The 18,842-nt window shown below is 35.0% G+C and overlaps 1 protein-coding gene and 1 long non-coding RNA gene across 3 annotated transcripts in view; one reads left to right on the top strand and one right to left on the bottom strand.

Annotated features, from left to right (window-relative positions):
* LOC143340195 (uncharacterized) overlaps positions 1-18,842 on the bottom strand; it is a 937,384-nt gene that overhangs the window by 852,571 nt on the left and 65,971 nt on the right. The window lies entirely within an intron of this gene.
* Positions 1,374-3,432, top strand: LOC143340306 (uncharacterized). The gene is made up of 3 exons (XR_013079411.1): positions 1,374-1,804; positions 1,878-1,923; positions 2,348-3,432. It is a non-coding gene; the product is annotated as an uncharacterized LOC143340306 (long non-coding RNA).

Here is an 18,842-nt window from a genome sequence, read left to right on the forward strand (position 1 = left end):
GATATTAGTTATACGTCTTGCGATTACAAAATATAAATTACCACATCTATTCACATTTTCAAAAAATTAAACGCAGTTTTAATGAAATAGTCAATAACTTTACGCTTTTATTTAACCTTTTATTCTACCTCTATTCATTTATTTATTTTTTTTAAAACTTAAATCACTTATATTTCAAGAAAAAACATATTATATGACTAAAATTTTGCATACAGTCTTATTAACACGTTCACGGACAGTACAAATTGTAATGAGCTGCAAAAATGGACTTTATTATTTAGCTTTACATTTAAGTGCACAATAAATTCAAAAAATAAAAACTGTATAGAATTGAATGCAAAATAATGTGGCTTATGAATGTTATAGCATTCATGTCATTTTGCATCACGTTCGCGAATATGTTAATAATGAAAACCGAATTTTGTTATCGATTTATTGCAAATGACAATTTATCTACTAAATTTTGTATCTGTGATGGGGTACTAGTATTGGGCACGTCTTGAAATTGGAACACCTTAGTTCTGTCAAAGAAAAGAATTTCCTGTTAAGTTGTGACGAATAATATTACTCTAAAATCGTTATTTAATTTTGGTAAACAATATATTTCAAATCCACTGATGTTGGTAACTTGTAACCATTATTTTAGATGTACAAATAAGTGATAATAGCCCTTGCGACTGAAGTGACAACTTCAGACGTGAAATTAATAAATGATTCTAACGATTGACTTTATTTTAATCATATAAATAAATGTCAAAATACTCGTATATCGATAACTTGTTCCTCAAGAATTTAAACATAAAATAAACTATTATTTGTGTTTCAAAAAAATACAAATTTTATTTATATACTATTAATTCCTCTATCGTCTCGTATTGTAACACGAGCAAAAAATAATACAATTTTCCATCACCGACAAAACGTGTCGATAATCAGAACATTTACTTTATTTCGATTCCTCGAGCATATCGAGAGATTCGACGCGATATCGACCCATAAATATTTTCGCCAAAGGGGTAGGAACCCCCAAAACGTCCCACATTACGAAACATAGAAACGCGAAAAAATACAGCGCGGCATTCCATAGCGTTAAAAGTTACATTTCAATCTGCTTTTACTTTTACCGCCATTGTAATCTGGTCTATCCACTTATTCGATTCCACGAATCCACACGGCGCGCGTTTCCCGCGACAAGTGAACGATCCATTATCGAACGATTCGCGTGCACGATGAAAAACGAAGAAAAGAACTTTCTAAGGAAACAGTGACACCCGGTATGTAGGCGAACCACGCGACGTATCGTGCGACAGAGTAGAAGGGCGTGCCTGCAATCGTTGCACACTGCGCAGTTTGTTGCACGCGCTGCAATCGTCCGTATGCACCCGAGATGTGAGAGTGCACGAGCCGCGTACGTGAACGCACACGCGAACACACGGGGCCCCAGTGGTGCACACACACACAGCCAGCCAGACTTTTACGCGACGACAGACGTCTAATGTGACATTTCTACGAGAGACGCCGGAAAATGCAGCCGAATCGCAGGATACGGCTGGACGATCATGCGGGTCTGTAGATGCACCGGAATACGCGTAAATTTCGTCCGATCGTCGATAAGTGTTGTCCTCTACAGATTTATTTTTAACAGAATCGCTTTGCAAATGTATTTTCCTCCCATTTGCACCGTGTCCAAATACTCCGAAATGCGTCGAAACGAAGAAATTAGAAAGAAGAAATTAGAGGATCGCTTTCTTTGGAAAATTTAAGAGACAAACGACTAACTTTAAATACAAGTGAAATAAATTAAGTAATTATTGGATTCTTGAATAAAATTAAAATTTTCGTTAATTAGAAATACTGATTGTTTGTATTTATGATAGGGGAAAGAATTCGTTCGATAATGTCGAAAATAATCAAATCCAAATTGTAAGTATTCGTTAATTTTGCTGACCACTGGAATTTTTATTTTATATTATACATTGACGTAAATTAATAATAATAGTAACTATCACGAATAAAAGAAGGTTTCATTGTAAAAGAATTATTTATTGCATTTAATTATATTCGACCTTGACATGCATCAAAACATGCAAAATTATGCTCGAAATAATTAGATAACGGCTTTGGAAACTTTGAGGCAATAGATCAAATGTACATTATAAAATCAGTGTGTAACATAAACCAAAGCTTTTCATTTCATTGAGAGATAAACTAATTTATACAGCTGATTAATTATTATGCATAGTGTCGTACAATTTCGTAATTTTAAGAAACAGCGACGGAATACGCGATACGTTTCGTTGATTTTAAATAAAATCAATCAAAACCTACATTCACAAAAGGATTTCAGGTTTCGTGTCTGATCGAAAGAATGAACCACGAATGCTGAAAATAGTCGACAATGGTTCGCCTGGCTAGAGAACTTTCGAAACCGTTTATCATCCATGTTCCTCGGAACGACGAGACGTACCGAAGCTCGATTCAGATTTTTTGACGGTTGCTGATAAGATGACACGAGTACATTTTTCATCGCACTCAGGGCACGCATGCCAAGTTGTTTGCGCAGTAAAATGCGGAATAATTCAAAGAAGCTTATAAAGCTGAGGCAGAAACCCAATAATCTGGTAAGAACTCGAAAGATACGATCGATATAACTTACGAACGTAATATGCGGGTTCATAAAAAATCACATTGTGAAACAGTACGGAAGAGACAACCAGAAATGAGCACATACTTATTTAGCATATTCGAATATCGAATAAAAGATGAACAACTGTTCATCCGTCACTTGTTCGATAAAATTAAAATTTTTAATTATAAAAGAAAACATTTGATAGATAAAAATTTAACTGTTCAATAGAATAAACGTCACGAATAAATTACTATACAAAGATCTCGTCCGTTATCTATTATTAAAATCAAATATTTCCTAATTTCACAGTAACAATAGCAAAAAAGGTTTGTAATTAAAACGTAAGTTAATTCGTTATTTCTCAGTATAGATTATTAATGAACGCATTTCACAAATATTGGCTTGTTCATCCTTATTATCTCTAGCAAAAAACAAGTGTACTCTACAAGTCATTCACGGCCTATAACGTACGATCAGTCACGCGTGACATACTCATTAAGTTAACTAGGTTGCAAACAATCTGTTATTTCTTAAACGATCACAATTATCGTTTTTTGCTCAGATAGTTACCTGTAAACGATTGTGTTTAATAAATCGTTCTCGTTTCTCGAATCGACGCGGTTAAGTTCAGAAAATGATAAAGAAACGTGCATCGAAGTATGCAACACGATGCGTCACGCATTAATAACCGTTGTATCGATATACACTCCCATCAATTAAGAAGTAATTGTTGGTATACAATTTTTGTCTGGATTAGTTTAATTTCAACCATTTTTTTAAATTCTCCACAGATCTTTCTTCGATTTTAGGCACGCTTATTACGTTTATTTTGATATATGTATTATTAAATTTACAATCAAATTACAATTTAAAATACGTAAATGTAATAAAATAAAAATTGTTATAATAATAAAATTGTTTCTGTATTTTAATCTGCATTTGCGAACCCTGGCCATCCAAGTATTTTGCGTCTAAAGTTTCTAAATTCACAGATGACAAGAAAGTGTCGACTGTGGTTTCTACAGAACTGATAATTTCTTGGGTAGGTGTTTATTTTAGTTGAACTAACGTTTTCGATCAACAAATCATCTCTTCAAGGTATAATTGGCATTATAACCAGAAACGATTATTAATCTCATGGGAGTAATAAAGACTGTTCTTTTTATAACTGAAAATTACAGCTCTCATTTTACAACAGTGTCATTTTATTTACGCAGATCATTTCACTGTAAGTACAATTATATAATAGACTAACTATCTAAGAGAACGATCTTTAGCCTCCTATATTAATAATCATTTCTGTTACAATGGAGAATAACATTACGTTTATATTTTGTAGAGAACCTACGTACAAATTGAAAATTTATTCTAAACGTATAATTCTTGATTTTACTAGTATCTTTAGCCTCTTATATTTATAATCATTTTTTATATAAAATAGAATAATATTATGTTTATATTTTGTAGAGGACTTACATACAGATTGAAAAAGTTTATTCTAAATGTATAATTCTTGGTTTTACTAGTATCTTTAGCCTCCTATATTAGTACTCATTTCTGTTATAATATAGAATAATATTATGTTTATATTTTGTAAAGAACTTAGATACAGATTGAAAAAGTTTATTCTACTATTTTATTAGTATCTTTAGCCTCCTATATTGATAATTATTTCTGTTACAACATAGAATAATATTATATTTATATTTTGTAGAGGACTTAGATACAGATTGAAAATGTTTATTCTAAACGTATAATTCTTGGTTTTACTAGTATCTTTAGCCTCCTATATTAATAATCATTTCTGTTACAACATAGAATAATATTATGTTAATATTAGAGTACCTACGTACAGATTGAAAAAGTTAATTCCAAATGTATAATGTCTGGTTTTACTAGTATAAACACATGTAAAAATTTCTTAAACATCCAAATTATTATGCTGAGAATACTGGTTAAGAGAGTTTATTAATAAAGATGAAGCTCGAGAAGACCATCTATTTCGACGCTGTTTCGTCCTACTCGAGCTATTTGCCGAACCTCGTTAAATTTCTACCTACGACTATAGACCATCGAAATGATCGTAGATTCGGTATAGCAACGAATCACACCGCGGATGACGTCCCTGCCGTAGTCGAGGAGCATGGAGCGTGTCGGTGGCAAGGGTCCCCCTACTTCCGGCGAACCATATCCGGCAGAACGCCCACCTATATCTCGGTCCGCCAGACCGTGCACACTCCCTGCTGCCACAATCTACTCTATCGTCGTCCAATTGTGATAGATGTTCTAGCCCGACGAAATTGTTCCCAGTTGTACAGCAGCAATAAAAGTTGTTTCTCGAACGAACACTTGACCTATTCGACGCCAAATTCGTTTCGTAACCGGTGCACGAAGCAACTGTTCGTTGCATGTATTTTGCTTGTCACAAATTATGAAAAGGATTTCTCTTGGATATTATTTTAGATCTTAAATTTCCACGTGGACGCACAATTTTATTTTCAGACATTTGAAATTTCACGTAATATTTCTTCTTACACTCGAGGTTGAAACTCATGAATCGTATCCAAATTAATTTGCTTTGACGTTTCCTTGAATGTCTCGATTTCATATTGAGAATTAATTTTTTTAACTCCTTGGTGGAAATTATTATCCTTCGTCAATGTGGTAACTGTGTGAATTTTTGTAATGTAAATGTATATAAATACTTTAATTTCGGTCCTCTACTAGTGGTATAATTGTTGATGTTGCTTGATTAACCCTCAGTTATAGGTTTCCCCTGAAATCACATACGTTGCCTAAATTCTTTCAAGTCTGATTTAATATTACTATCTATACATATCAATTGTAATTTTCAATAAAGTCTAATATAGCTAACGAACAATCTGTTAACTGTTTTATAATTTTTCATATCCCAATGAGTACAGTTGTAAATTTACGTTCATTGAAATTTACCACATTACTAGTGTTCATCAATAGTTTTATCATACAACTGTTTTCAAAAACTAAATATAACTTGGATTATAGAAAATTATCAAAGAAGATAAGTAATATTTCCATTGACATACAATGATTTTATATTTTCATAAAGTGGAACGTGCTAGGCAGCCTATATGAGTATTGCTTGAAAATGATTTATTCCAAAGCAGAAATAACTTCGTAAAAAACAAAAATTTTAAAGACTTAAGTACACTACAGTTAACACTAGAGGTTTCGAACGTAACGTGACTATTTTCTGTGAAGAATAAAGGCACTGTTACTTTTTCACCAAATATTTAGAACTAAAATAACGCTGTCAAAAAGTATTCAAGCGTTTTTCAAAATTTCGATCAATCTTGAACCACGATATGCAAATGTAACACAGGGCGAACGTACAGTTCTGATTGTACAACACCTACACGATGGAAGTGTCATGATTTGATGTATGACGGCATCGGTGATCGAAGAAGCGTGTAGTCGTGATGATCGAACGAATGCAGAAACGTACACAAACGCGTTGCAAGAACTTCTGGGGCCATCGATACATAACTTGTTTAAACCGGAGTATGAGGGCTATATCTTTCAACAAGACAATGCTCCTTGTTATACTTCAAAGAAAACTAAGGTGTGGTCCACCGAGAATACATAATACACTAATACTTTCGAATGCGTCTGTATAACGACACTGATATAACGTAAAGATTTGCGAAAATTTGCAAAATCCGTGCCCAATGACACTCGATTTAGATCGAGCATCCTCTCTCACCAAAGTAACACAGATTCCCACAAAACGTGGGTGGAATAATTTATCCTCCCTCGCAAATTCATCGAAGACGCCGAATGTATGCGATTTCGCGCGTATACGTGCCGTTCAAGGCTTTCTACGAGAACTCGCTTTAAGTAAGACCTTGCGCGCAAACGGTCATCGAAATCGATGATAAATCAAACAAACGGAAATCGTGGCTCGGGACACGCGAACGACGAATTAGAAGTTCGCGAATTGCCAGCGCGTTCGGTTCTTAATCGATGAAGACTCGATCGACATGCAAATAGCTCCGGTGACGATACGATAAAAAACAGGAAAAGAAGCATCATTACTAAACTGCAAAAAATATCATGTATGTGCGCGTGTGTGTAGTGGCGGCATATGTCTCGGTGCATATAATGCAGGCAAAAACTTGTAACGTCTGTTCTCGGCCGTCATCTGTCGATTCGATCGCGTCTTGGAATTTAGAATAAAAGTCACCGATGACTAGGAGAAAACACGAACCGCTAAGAGGGACCGTCGCAGAGTGGAACAAGTGTCCCCGAACGTAGTCAAAATTCGAACAATCGATTTATCAATGTCCTGAACACGAGGATCATTAATTATTGTGAAAAGTAATCTATCTATAAATAACGTTTACATCTCGTTAATCACGAGACGAAATTTCGCTCCGCTGATGCCTGTTACTGAAATAGAATTTACTTCGTTGTCTTCGTACATCGTTTCTTTGCGCTGATTAAACGATTGACTGATTATGGAATAATTCGACTTTTCAGGAATATGAAAATTACTTGCAATATAGGGTAAATATAAGGGATTATTTCTTCGTTGTTGATATGAAAGAGCAAATGAAAATTGTAAAGGCATGTAAAATATGATTTATTCGATCGACGTTTAGACTTTTTTCTCTGAAGTCCTTTTCACGATTAAAGAATTATTTATTGGTTTTAATTGAATAAAGAGGTGTGGATTTTATACTTTATTAATACAATGTATTAGAATTTAAGCACTTTATAATTAACTGTTGCTTGTGCAAAGACTTGATTAAGACAATACATTCCTGTTTTGACATATACAGGGTGATTGGCCACACCTGGGAAAAATTTTAATGGGAGTTTCCAGAGGCCAAAATAACAAGAAAATCAAGAATATCAATTTATTGATTGAAGCTTCGTTAAAAAGTTATTAAAAAATAAAATTAAAAAATGTCAAATCATTCAGGAGAAATTATTTTCGGTTGCCAAGGTCAATTATAATCATTTTTGGTGAATACACATACCCCCGAAATCCTACCCACTTTCGAGAACAAATTTGAAAAGGGACTGAAATTTTTAGACGAAATTAAAAAATTTCAAATTGATCTAAAAAAATTATTTTTCATTGCAGGGATCAATTATGGTTATTTTTGGTTAATAGACATACCACCGAAATCCTACGTACTTTCAACAAAAAAATTCCTTACCGAAAATCTAATGTGAGGCCAGAAATGGTTCCCTGAAATTTTATACGAATCTTTAAAATGTCACAAGTCCTAAACGGATTGGAGGATTTTAATGTTTCAAAATGCAAAGAACGCGTATTTTGGTGAGGAATATGTAGAAATTCCAAGACCACTCGAAAAGTTATTCCTTAACCCCGTAAAGTGAGAAAACCCCCATAAAACTGGTCCAATTTTCAAACGACCATAACTCCTACAATAGTGAGTGTATCTCATTGATATGTTTTTCAGAAGTAGAGCTCATTGGTACCTACAAAAAGCATTAAACAATATTTCCGTACAGCGTCAAACAAATTTATTAAAAATGAAAAACAAATTCTGAAGAAAAATAGACAGGGAGTAGGTGCCTAAATTTTTCGGCGAAAAAAAAATTTCAAATTGTCCTGAAAAAATTATTTTCGATTGCAGGGGTCAATTACAATCATTTTTAGTGAATACACATACCCTCGAAATCCTAATTATTTTCGAGAAAAAAATTCCTTACCTCACATACAATTTCAGGCCAGAAATATTATTCCAAAATTTTGTGCGCGTCTTTAAAACGTCATAACTTTTGAACGGATTGAAGGATTTTAATGTTTCAAAAGATAAATAACTCGTATTTTAGTGGAGAATATGTAGAAATTCTAACAATGTTGAAAAAGTTACTCCTTGACACCGTAAAGTAAGAAAAACCCCCTAAAACTGGTCCAATTTTCAAACGACCATAACTCCTACAATAGTAAAGGTATTTTGTTGAAATTTTTTTCTGAAACAGAGCCCATGAATACCTACAAAAAAGTATGACAACTTTTCTGTAGAGCGCCAAACAAATTTATTAAAAATGAAATCTAATTTTTAAGAAAAATCGACAGGGGGTAGGTGCCCAAATTTTTCGGCGAAAAAAAAAAATTTCAAAGTGTCCTGAAAAAATTATTTTCGGTTGCACTGGTCAATTACAATCATTTTTTGTCATTAGACATACCTCCGAAATCATATCCACTTTCGAGAAAAAATTCGAGAAGGTGTGAAATTTTTCGACAAAATTAAAAAATTCCAAATCTTTCTGGAAAAATTATTTTCGATTGCGGAGGTCAATTACAATGATTTTTGGTGAATAAACCTACCCCCGAAATCCTACTCACTTTCGAGAAAAAAATTCAGTACGAGTGGAACTTTAAACGTTAATAATTTTTTAACGAAGCCTCCATCAACAAATTCGTATTCCTGATTTTCGTCTTATTTGGGCATCTAGAATCTCCCATTAAAATGTTTCTCAGGGTTGGCCGAACACCCTGTATATAACTACGTGTATATGTGTGTGCCGATATTTATTACTGCGGTGTACTAATTCTGTACAAAGTATGGCATTGTTGTCTCCCTTTTCCCATAGGATTACTTAGAAAAATTAACAAACTTGTAGTAGTTTCCTAATTTAAATTCTAACATTAAGTTACGGACCTTTCGATCATTAATCTAAAAAAATTGTAAACCGATTAAATGGAATGTAAAATGGTCGATAAAAAAACCGTGAAATGTAAGGACACGAATATCTTGCCACCAGAGAATGAAAAAAAATATTTTGTAGTACAGATTTAATACTTGTCGAATAAGAAAAGAAAAATGGAGAAACGAATCTGAGATCACGAAAATTCGAAGTTGCCAAGTATAGTTTCATGTAACTTAAAAAGTGATTAAAACATAATTCTCCAATTGCTCCGGATTCTTGCAAACATTCGGAGAAATAAGAATTTAGCGTAAGGAATTTCATAATTGCACAGTTTGGACCCATTCCAGGGATTTTGTCCTCCGCGACGCGAAATAGAATCAATCGTTCCGTGAACATTGCGCAACATCGCCGGAACGTTTCAGAAGATTATTATCGACGCACGAAAACGGCATTATTAATTCTCGTTCGTTAATAAGTCCGCTAGCCGAACCGTCGTGTCGGAGACACACTAGGAGAGTTATGTAAGACTCCGCGATCTTTCCAGCGAAATCCGCTTGATTTCGCGCGCCAATATTTATCGCACCCACATCCCGTTATCGTAATTAACTTGGCTCTCGAGTAATCCGACTCGTAGCGAGGTATGCACGATACGCAGCCTCGCGCCGGGCAATTTTATCCAACCACGTGGGTGTCCGTGTGGACCCGCGCGAAGGACCCCGCGATACATGACGCAACCAGGAAAGTAACGGGTAACTGATAAACCCGATAAACAATAAAGAACCTTTAAACCCTGTTCCGATTGCACCATTAACCACGCGCGGTTCAACGAGCTGGTTAACTGTCGACTCCTGAGCTTACGAGCTCGATACGATTTATCATCCGACGTTGTCTCGCGTGGTCTAATTCTCTTCTTCACGGGACCATGCGAATACAGTAGCCAACAGATGCATTCGAACGCAACCGTTTTTCTTGATGTTCGGTGTCCCTATACTCTTACGAGCTTCTTACTTCGTAACGCGTTTGCTGTTATTGGGTCTACCAGAGGTGTTCAAATATTTGAAAATACAAGCTGAATCGAGCATTTGATTATTTGAGCAATCTTGATTATTCGAACTGTTGAGAATAAGCATTGCATGCATGTATTTTTAATGGAAATTTGTATCCATTGGTGCAGTCCCCTCCGTTGCAAAGGTCAGTACTACCTGAGGGCACTCGTTTATTGCACACCCTGAGCGTCTCGTTTTCTTTTTTCGAGACTGGAACTCAATTAGTAGAAAACCATCGAGCTAAGAACAGCATTTTCGTTTTGTAAAATTACATTACTTAAATACATACTTTAGGTCGAAACTCTGGTGTATTTATTTAGCAAATAAATATTCAACACAAACAAACTTGATTATGTATTCTAGCTTAACTTTAGTATTATATTTGAATAATAAAATTAGCTTGGATAAGATTTGGAGAAGCTTAGTTTTATCTAATCTTGTGATTTCAGTCAAGAATAATCATGATAATTCTAGACATTTACAAAAATATCCGTTCATTTATACAATTGGGGGTAGTTTGATGTACGTTCTTTTTAAAAGTTAAAAAATAATTTAAAATTTGATATTTCTTTGAGTATATGATAAGATGACACAAACTTTAATACGTAATACAAGTATAATTCTTATAAATAACATATTTTTTACCTTATTACATTATAATCATTCCCACATTTCGTATAAACAATTGAGTTGTCCAAGCATTTAAACAGATTGAATTTTTTCAAGTTTCATGAAATATCCAAACTACTTGGATAATCAAATCCTTGATTTGGTTTGAAAAAATGGGGTTTGTCTTGATTTGAATTACAAACTCCAAGGTCTACGAATAAATTTTTAGCCTTCTTATGGTAATTTTAACCCTTTCCCCTCTAGGGAAACATCTTAAATCTAGTAAACAATTTGGATGTCCCCTCTAAGGGAACACAAAGAGATTATTGTTTTAAGGTTACTATATAAGACAAAATTACTCAAGCGCAAAATTTAAAAAAAAATATATGTTTTTTTGGTGTTTTCCCCACCCATTTCGTAAAGAAGTATTAATATATATTTATAAATAGAAAGTGTAAATTAGTCACGTGGTTCTATAGCAATCGGAACAATTAATAGTCGAAACAGGTTAACAAAGAGAAGACATTGTTAACCTGTGGTATGAAACACAATATTTTCCCTTAAAACCGAACTAATCAAATTCTTTGCTTCAGTGACATCTTTTTTCAATTGAAATGCAATCAGCATATAATACCTGACGTGCTACTTGTTGGACTCACTACTGCTTTTTAAAGTTCACGTCGTTTGCAGAGTTAAATATTACGGTTCTAAAGTTGGTATTTCTTTGCTACTTTATGACACCAACACAATTAATTTGTATATATACAGACAAAAATATTCGGACGATTCATTTACCAGCATAAATTACGATCTAAAACATGATTTTTGTTGAAATAATATATTACACACATTTTTTAATCTATTTTAACATGATATGAGTAAAAAATTTACCAAATATTTCAAAAGAAAAAATCATTGATGTTTTAACAAATGGGGAATCAATATCCAAAGTTTCTCGACATTTGAACATCTCAAAGCAGATTGTTTATTCGATAAAAGAAGACAATTTCTTCAACGAGGACATTTTCAAAATATGTCAGAAAGTGATCGATCTAAGAAAATAACAATTAGACAAGGGAAGACAGGTAAAAATAGTTTTTAGCGATGTATCAATTGTTTCTTACAGTAAAACATGGTGGAAATATTGTAATGATGTAAAGATGTTTTCTAGAACACAGTATTGGTCCCTTGCACCAGATACATGATATTATGGATAAGTATAAATATGCAAACGTCTTTAAAAAAATTAAATAACTGTTGAAAGGTAGAAAATTGGATTGTGATTTGAGGCATAATTTATATGGAAACATCGAATTCAATAATGCAGAGAAGTTAGAGGAAACTACAGAATCTGTAAAGCAGTATAGTAGGATACTTCCGGAAATATACTGAAATATGTATATACTGAAGTGAACAGAAGACATTTCGAATATATGTTGCCGGCAAAGGTATCACTTGTCTATAAGAATGGTCTTATAACTAGGAAGTGAATTTGCACACTCTGCGTCTACTTCAAGCGTATGACTACACATACCGAGAATATAACTCGACTAATTCATGGAGTAAAGAACTTCTATCAATTCATAAAACCTACACTCTGTCTATACATACGCTAATACACTGGTCGAAACAAAAGATCGTCTATTCAAATAATTTGAACGTTCAAAGACACTTACTTTACAAGTTTTGCGTATAATTTAACTTGGGCAATCGTTAGAAACGTCGCGTTTTAAATATGGATCACTTTTTTCGTCTTCAACGCTTCTGTTTCTATACCAAAATTATCTGAAAGCGTGCTTATTTTAAGCAAACAGACTGTATATTGTATAAAAATTCAAGACGTGGACAGAGATGCTGATAGGAAGAGACAGCGTTATTTGCACGGTATAAAAAATGAAAGCAGAGTCATCAATTAGAACACGAGACGTCTAACACTTTTTCCCTCGGAACAGGAGGAACTTGTCTCGATAATTGGAAGCCGGCTGGATAAATTGATCTATTGAATCGTTCAAGCTGAAGCAACGATGGCCTGGGTGAGTTACCGCGTCGTATTTCGACACATTTCGAATAATGAAAGACGGAGGAGCCACGTTTAACGTCTTACGCGAGCATTTTCACGCGCGTGATGTTGCAAACAGAATAAACAGAAGTAAAGAAAAAGTTGTCAGAAACGTAAACCCTTATAAACCACAGTAACTCTGTGGAATCTTACAAAAGTTATTCTATTTTCACCAACGTCAAAACCTTTCTTTCGCGGGTAAATTGTTTGTTTTCAGGTTAATTCGTTCGGTATACATAATATCTACCAATGCTTATTTGCGAAATGACCATTTTAAATAGTCACGGAAACTTCTAAACATGGCGTAGAAGGAGCAACCGCCGATAAATGTCCTTATCGTATTTCTAGGCTTGCACAGGGTCAGCGTTCTGCTATCTGTTAATCATTTCGGGTTGCATGTGCAAGTGGTTCTCGAGTTTCCAATTACACGTAACAAGGACCGGTTGCCTGAAAGATATGCTGTATCAGCAGGGACAATAAACCGAGAACAACAGCCATCAACGAAACGCTTAAACGCGTGGGTATAAAAATAACGAACACTCGAGCGTAAAAGTATTGGATTAAACGGTCTGTAATAAAATAAAATACACTGGTCCCTCGATTTAAACGCAGGATACGTTTTTTACGCGCTTGGAAACTGCGTAAATCGAATCTGTCGATAGGAACGAAAAATATGTAAAAGCAAAACCCGTTTGTGTTATAAATTGTTTGCTTCAAATTTACTTTAACAGAAGAGAGTATTTAATAACTTCTTTAGTTAAATTATTCAGTGGCTCATATTTTGATAGGACAAAACATTGTTTACTTACTGTTGGTTTGGTAATTAACCTTTCCTTGACTAAATTTGTTATTATAAAACCACTAAAATTACAATCAATTCTAACTATGTTGACTAAGATAATGACATGAATAGTATACTGGTGATTACATAGGTTGAGATATTAAATAATACGAAAGAAAAACAAAACAAAGATAAGCAAATAAACAGAATATAGGATGTGCACAAGAAGCTAAGGACCTTGACTACATTAAACTGCAATTGCTCACCGCTAAGAATTAAGTAATACATGTGGTCTGTTTAAGATTTTGGCGCCAACGGCGAGTAAACATATTGTAACGTATATGGGAGTATAAAAAGTGCCGTGTAAATTGAGGGACCAGTGTAAAATCGCGAAAATTACGACTGTTTCGTCGTAAAAATTTGTCACCGTAACTGTACGAAATGCAACTCTGTGAAACGAGACGCGTACACAAGTTATTAACTAATGAAAATCACACATGTGCGCTACCGACGTCGCAATGAACTGGTAGTATAGACGTTTTCAAGACACATAAGTCAGCCGTGCGTTAGAGCAAAGCATACTCGCCAATGTACACTAACCATTTGTCATGCTTGGTTACTGCGTGCTTGGGCACCGAAGTGACTTCATAAACTCACGGGGGAACACCTGCTGCGCGCGAGGATGCTCGCATACCTTCTATCGAAGTGTCAACCTACCTGTTACTCAAACAATCTGACAGTGCAAACTCCGACTGGATATCGGACGAGATGTCTAACGGGTCAGCTGTCCCCTTTTTAAGAGTACAACTATCGTTCTGTATCGCCGACATATTTGTTCGAATCACCTTCCGTTCCGAAAATGAAAAAGACTGGAAAATGTACCAACAATGTAGCTTGTGTGTAGAGACTAGATTGTCTCGCATTACATACGAGGTGTTCCGTTACGTGTGACAAGTATGGCAGGAATAGATTCAGGATATAAAAATAAGAAACAAAATACATGTAAACGAATGCCCTATTTGAGCTTGTTTTCAAGTTATAGCGTATTTTGAGTTATAATAATTTTATTCGCACAGAATGTACATATATTTCTTCAAGTTTCTATCATATTAATTTCTTTGGTACAAATAAATACACCATAATATCGGTAGTACTAGTGTTAATATCAAATTACGAATAAGATTATTATAACACAAAATTCAGTAAACTCTCAAAATAAGTCAAATAGGACATTCGTTCATATGCACTTTTTTTCTTATTTTTATGTCCTGAATCTATTCTCGTATTTTACACACATAACAGAACTGTATGTGTGTAGAGTATATCCCGAAAAACTCGAAAATAAAATAGCGAAATTCAAAAAATAAAGACCTTCCACAAGGTATCCCACCATTATTTAAAGAAAAAACATATCGAAAGAAAAAAGATAATTAACGAATATTAAACGCAGATTGGCCAAGTGAACGCATTCTGTTACACGAACGAATGGTAACAACTTGACGGAACCCTAGAGATAGAACTAGCAATATACGGTCCCACCAAACATCACGCAGTCAGCAATAAAGCGGACGTAGAATAATGTCTGACACTCAGATTGCAAAACACATGTAACTTTGGTGGCGAGCATCGTTCAGTTGCTCGTAAAATGCCAGCACGAGGTACGGTCTATGCTCGTGCAGTTAGAATTACATTTTCATTTTACTGAAATTGAGTTTAAACAACAAATCGTAAAGTCACGGGGCGCCGCGGGGCAATTGTCCTTCTGTCACGAGAAACGAAACAGTTAGAGGATAATACGCACGTGTCCATTCCATTTCAATTAAGTAATTCCCTAAACTACAGCTGCTGCATATTCATCGAGCGAACTTCTCTTAGATATCGGGGTCCAACTCGCGGTTCAACGCGCTGTACGAAATTATGCACCGAAGCGAGAAAGCAACATGTACCTCTACGCGGTCCAAGCAATTATTTTGCATATCAACCGCGGTCGAGCGACTCGGTATATACCGTACCGCGATGGATCGCAGATACAATACGTAAATCCACGGTGGAAAGAAGAAATTCTATAATAAGAACGTTCACACCCACCAAACCTCAAGAATAAAACGCGACTCGCAACAACGAGCTACGATGCAGTACGCGAGGCACAAAAAGAGCAACAATTATTCAGCGTTGCCGCGAGGAAGTCACCCACCAGGACCACATGCTGAGACGATCACGTTCCAGGGACCGGTCCAACCGTACCATATCATGAAACTTCGTAACGTCAACGAACCTCAGCCTCGCCGAACGAGATCGAAATCCTTCCGAAAAGTTGGATCTCATCGATTATTACGATTTTTTCCCCGATTCATTTACCTTTGGCCGATACCGTGCCTCTACTCAATTATGAAAATAGTAATTTTGTACGAACAGATAAATCGAAAAATTTCGAAACAATGTTTTAATAGATCCCCGTGAAAAATATCGAACAACTAAAAGTAGATAATCATTCACGAAGGAGAAAATTATTGACTACAAATTACATTGTACTGTTAACGTGAATTGAAATTTTCGAGGTACAAGAGTAATATTATATGTGGCTGATATACTAACTAGCTAAACAATATATACATGTATGTATTATTTTATTATTATTATACAATTTCCATATTATTTCAGAGATCCTAGTAATTTTATTATAGCAAATCCAATAATTATTCCAGAATATATTAAAACAGAATTATATTTTTTATAATATTTCCTTTTGTTTTTTCCTCTTCTCTTATGTTATAAACAGAACTGTCCGATTTCGCATATGTATATGTGAAATTCGCTCACATGTTTACTTATATTAATATATACCAGATAAAGTGTGTTATTAGTCAAGTGTGGTTTTATATTCTTAATTGGCCTAATTCCAATTGAATACATCTCTGCTTAATGCATACTGACCACAATGCCACAAGAAAATGAAATTCGAACATTCGTAACATACACCCTTTTCACAACTGTTCGTTTATTTACGAGAAAATATTTACAAAGAACAAAAATATTTTTCTCTCATTTGACAATTTTATTCGCTACATCGAGGAATATATACGAACTCGAATACACGAACACGTGACATATAATAGTAGAGAAAGTAAGGTGAAAGGACGATGTTCAGCGAATGGTTTTTTGCCACCTAACTGTAAATATCGAAGATCCATTGTAATTAAGAAAAAGACGTTGATCGAAACGTAAATTCGAATATTCGTGCCTGCTTATCATTCTACAGGGTGTCCCAGCATCGGTGGTACAACCAAGAAGGAGATTATTCTACATGAGAAAACAAATCTAAATTATAGAATAACATTTTTTACTGAGTACATGTGCATTTAACTATGTCTTAGATAAATAGATCTCGATACAGAATTTTATTATGTTTTCTGCACTTCTGTAGACTCATATTTATTTGTTGTCTTAGTATGTTATTATCTTTGGTTTTGACTAACCATGGTCTCCAGATTTGAGAATATTTTAAGCCTTCCTTAATTAAAAGTGAGAATCATTTGGCATTTGAAGAATTAAAGATACAGAATACATTAGAATGCGTTCATACAAATATAATTCAGAGAGTACAATTGTATATACAGCACAATGAGCAATTTTCAACAATTTTAGTTTAATAAATTAATTACATGCCTCATTTTCATTTAAATCCACTTTCAATCCATAAACAGGGGTAACATAGCACATCATATTGATACTAATAATATTGGTGCTATTTGTATTGGCATCCATCCATTCAATCCTATAATTAAATGTGTACGTACTCGGTGAATATTGACAGGTGATTTTCTTGATAACGAAACCTCAAATGAAAAAATTTTATTTTTTATACCCCCGAAATCCTAAAATTACCAGCTTAAATAGCAAAAGAGACTTTATAAGCAAAGGTAAGCTTCTAATAATAAAATATTTCAATCGTATAGTATCATAATTTTCACTCTTCCGACTTCTTCCGACTTCTGTTACAAAAATATGTAATCATTTAAAGCTTAAAATGTGAACTTGCGACCGATCGAGCTGAATGCCATCCTGTCGTTTAGCCAACGCGTTAACGATGTGCACACCAGAGTCGATCCTGAATTTAATCTATCAATAATAATACCAACGTTGGAGACGGTCGAATTCATGTAGACGATAAGTGCATTCCATCTGTCAACAACAACACGAATGTTGATATTTGAAATAATGTGTGTAGAGCGTGCGGCATGCGTGTTCGAATTGCTTAGAGTCCATCCGTCCAAACAATCGGTACCAGCGCGCGATAAGTAGCGATTTTAATTATCAACAAACACGTAACGAGCCCAGATACCGCGTACACACATCTATGTACGAGAATTTAATAAGTCATTTTCCACCTGAGATACAAGCGGAGCTCGTTGCACACGAGGTGTAACCGCTACCTACGATACGCGAGGAATGCGATACCTCGCATTTGCAATTCGCTTCTTGATAATTATGAACAGACCTATCGTACACCTCTTACGCAGGATTCCTTCTTGCGCAATCGTTGTTTTATTGAAACGCGATAGCAGCGCCGTTTGCGAGCGCGTTGCGATAATTTGAAAATTCTTTAAACAGCGAAATTGAAAGTGACGTGAGAATTATACCGCGGTAGTCGAGCAAGAGATAAAAATTGCCGCGCGATGGGAGGAATTGCGTTCGGATATTAATTGATTCGATCGCGGTGGCGTTAGTTGCTCGGTTTCCTCGGGTACCAGCAGTTGTATAAACCGTAGAAAATGAATGCAACACCAAAGGAGCCATAAATCGTACGAATGGATCTTGCGGATTAATTCCTTCGATACCGAGAGTAGAGAGCCTCGTAATGCAGTTGCCGTTCTGTCAAGGATCTATTCGCGAACACAGCCGACATTAATTCCGAGCCAATAAACCTTAATGACGACTAACGTACGCGTAGGAAGCTCGCTAATGACCCTCGTGTGATACAGCTTTCTTGTAATTACTACCGATTCCACACTTTCGTTCTCCGTCTCTCTCCGTTCCCCTGACCGGAAT

This window comes from Colletes latitarsis, chromosome 3 (genome assembly GCF_051014445.1).
Source record: "Colletes latitarsis isolate SP2378_abdomen chromosome 3, iyColLati1, whole genome shotgun sequence".
NCBI lineage: Eukaryota > Metazoa > Arthropoda > Insecta > Hymenoptera > Colletidae > Colletes > Colletes latitarsis.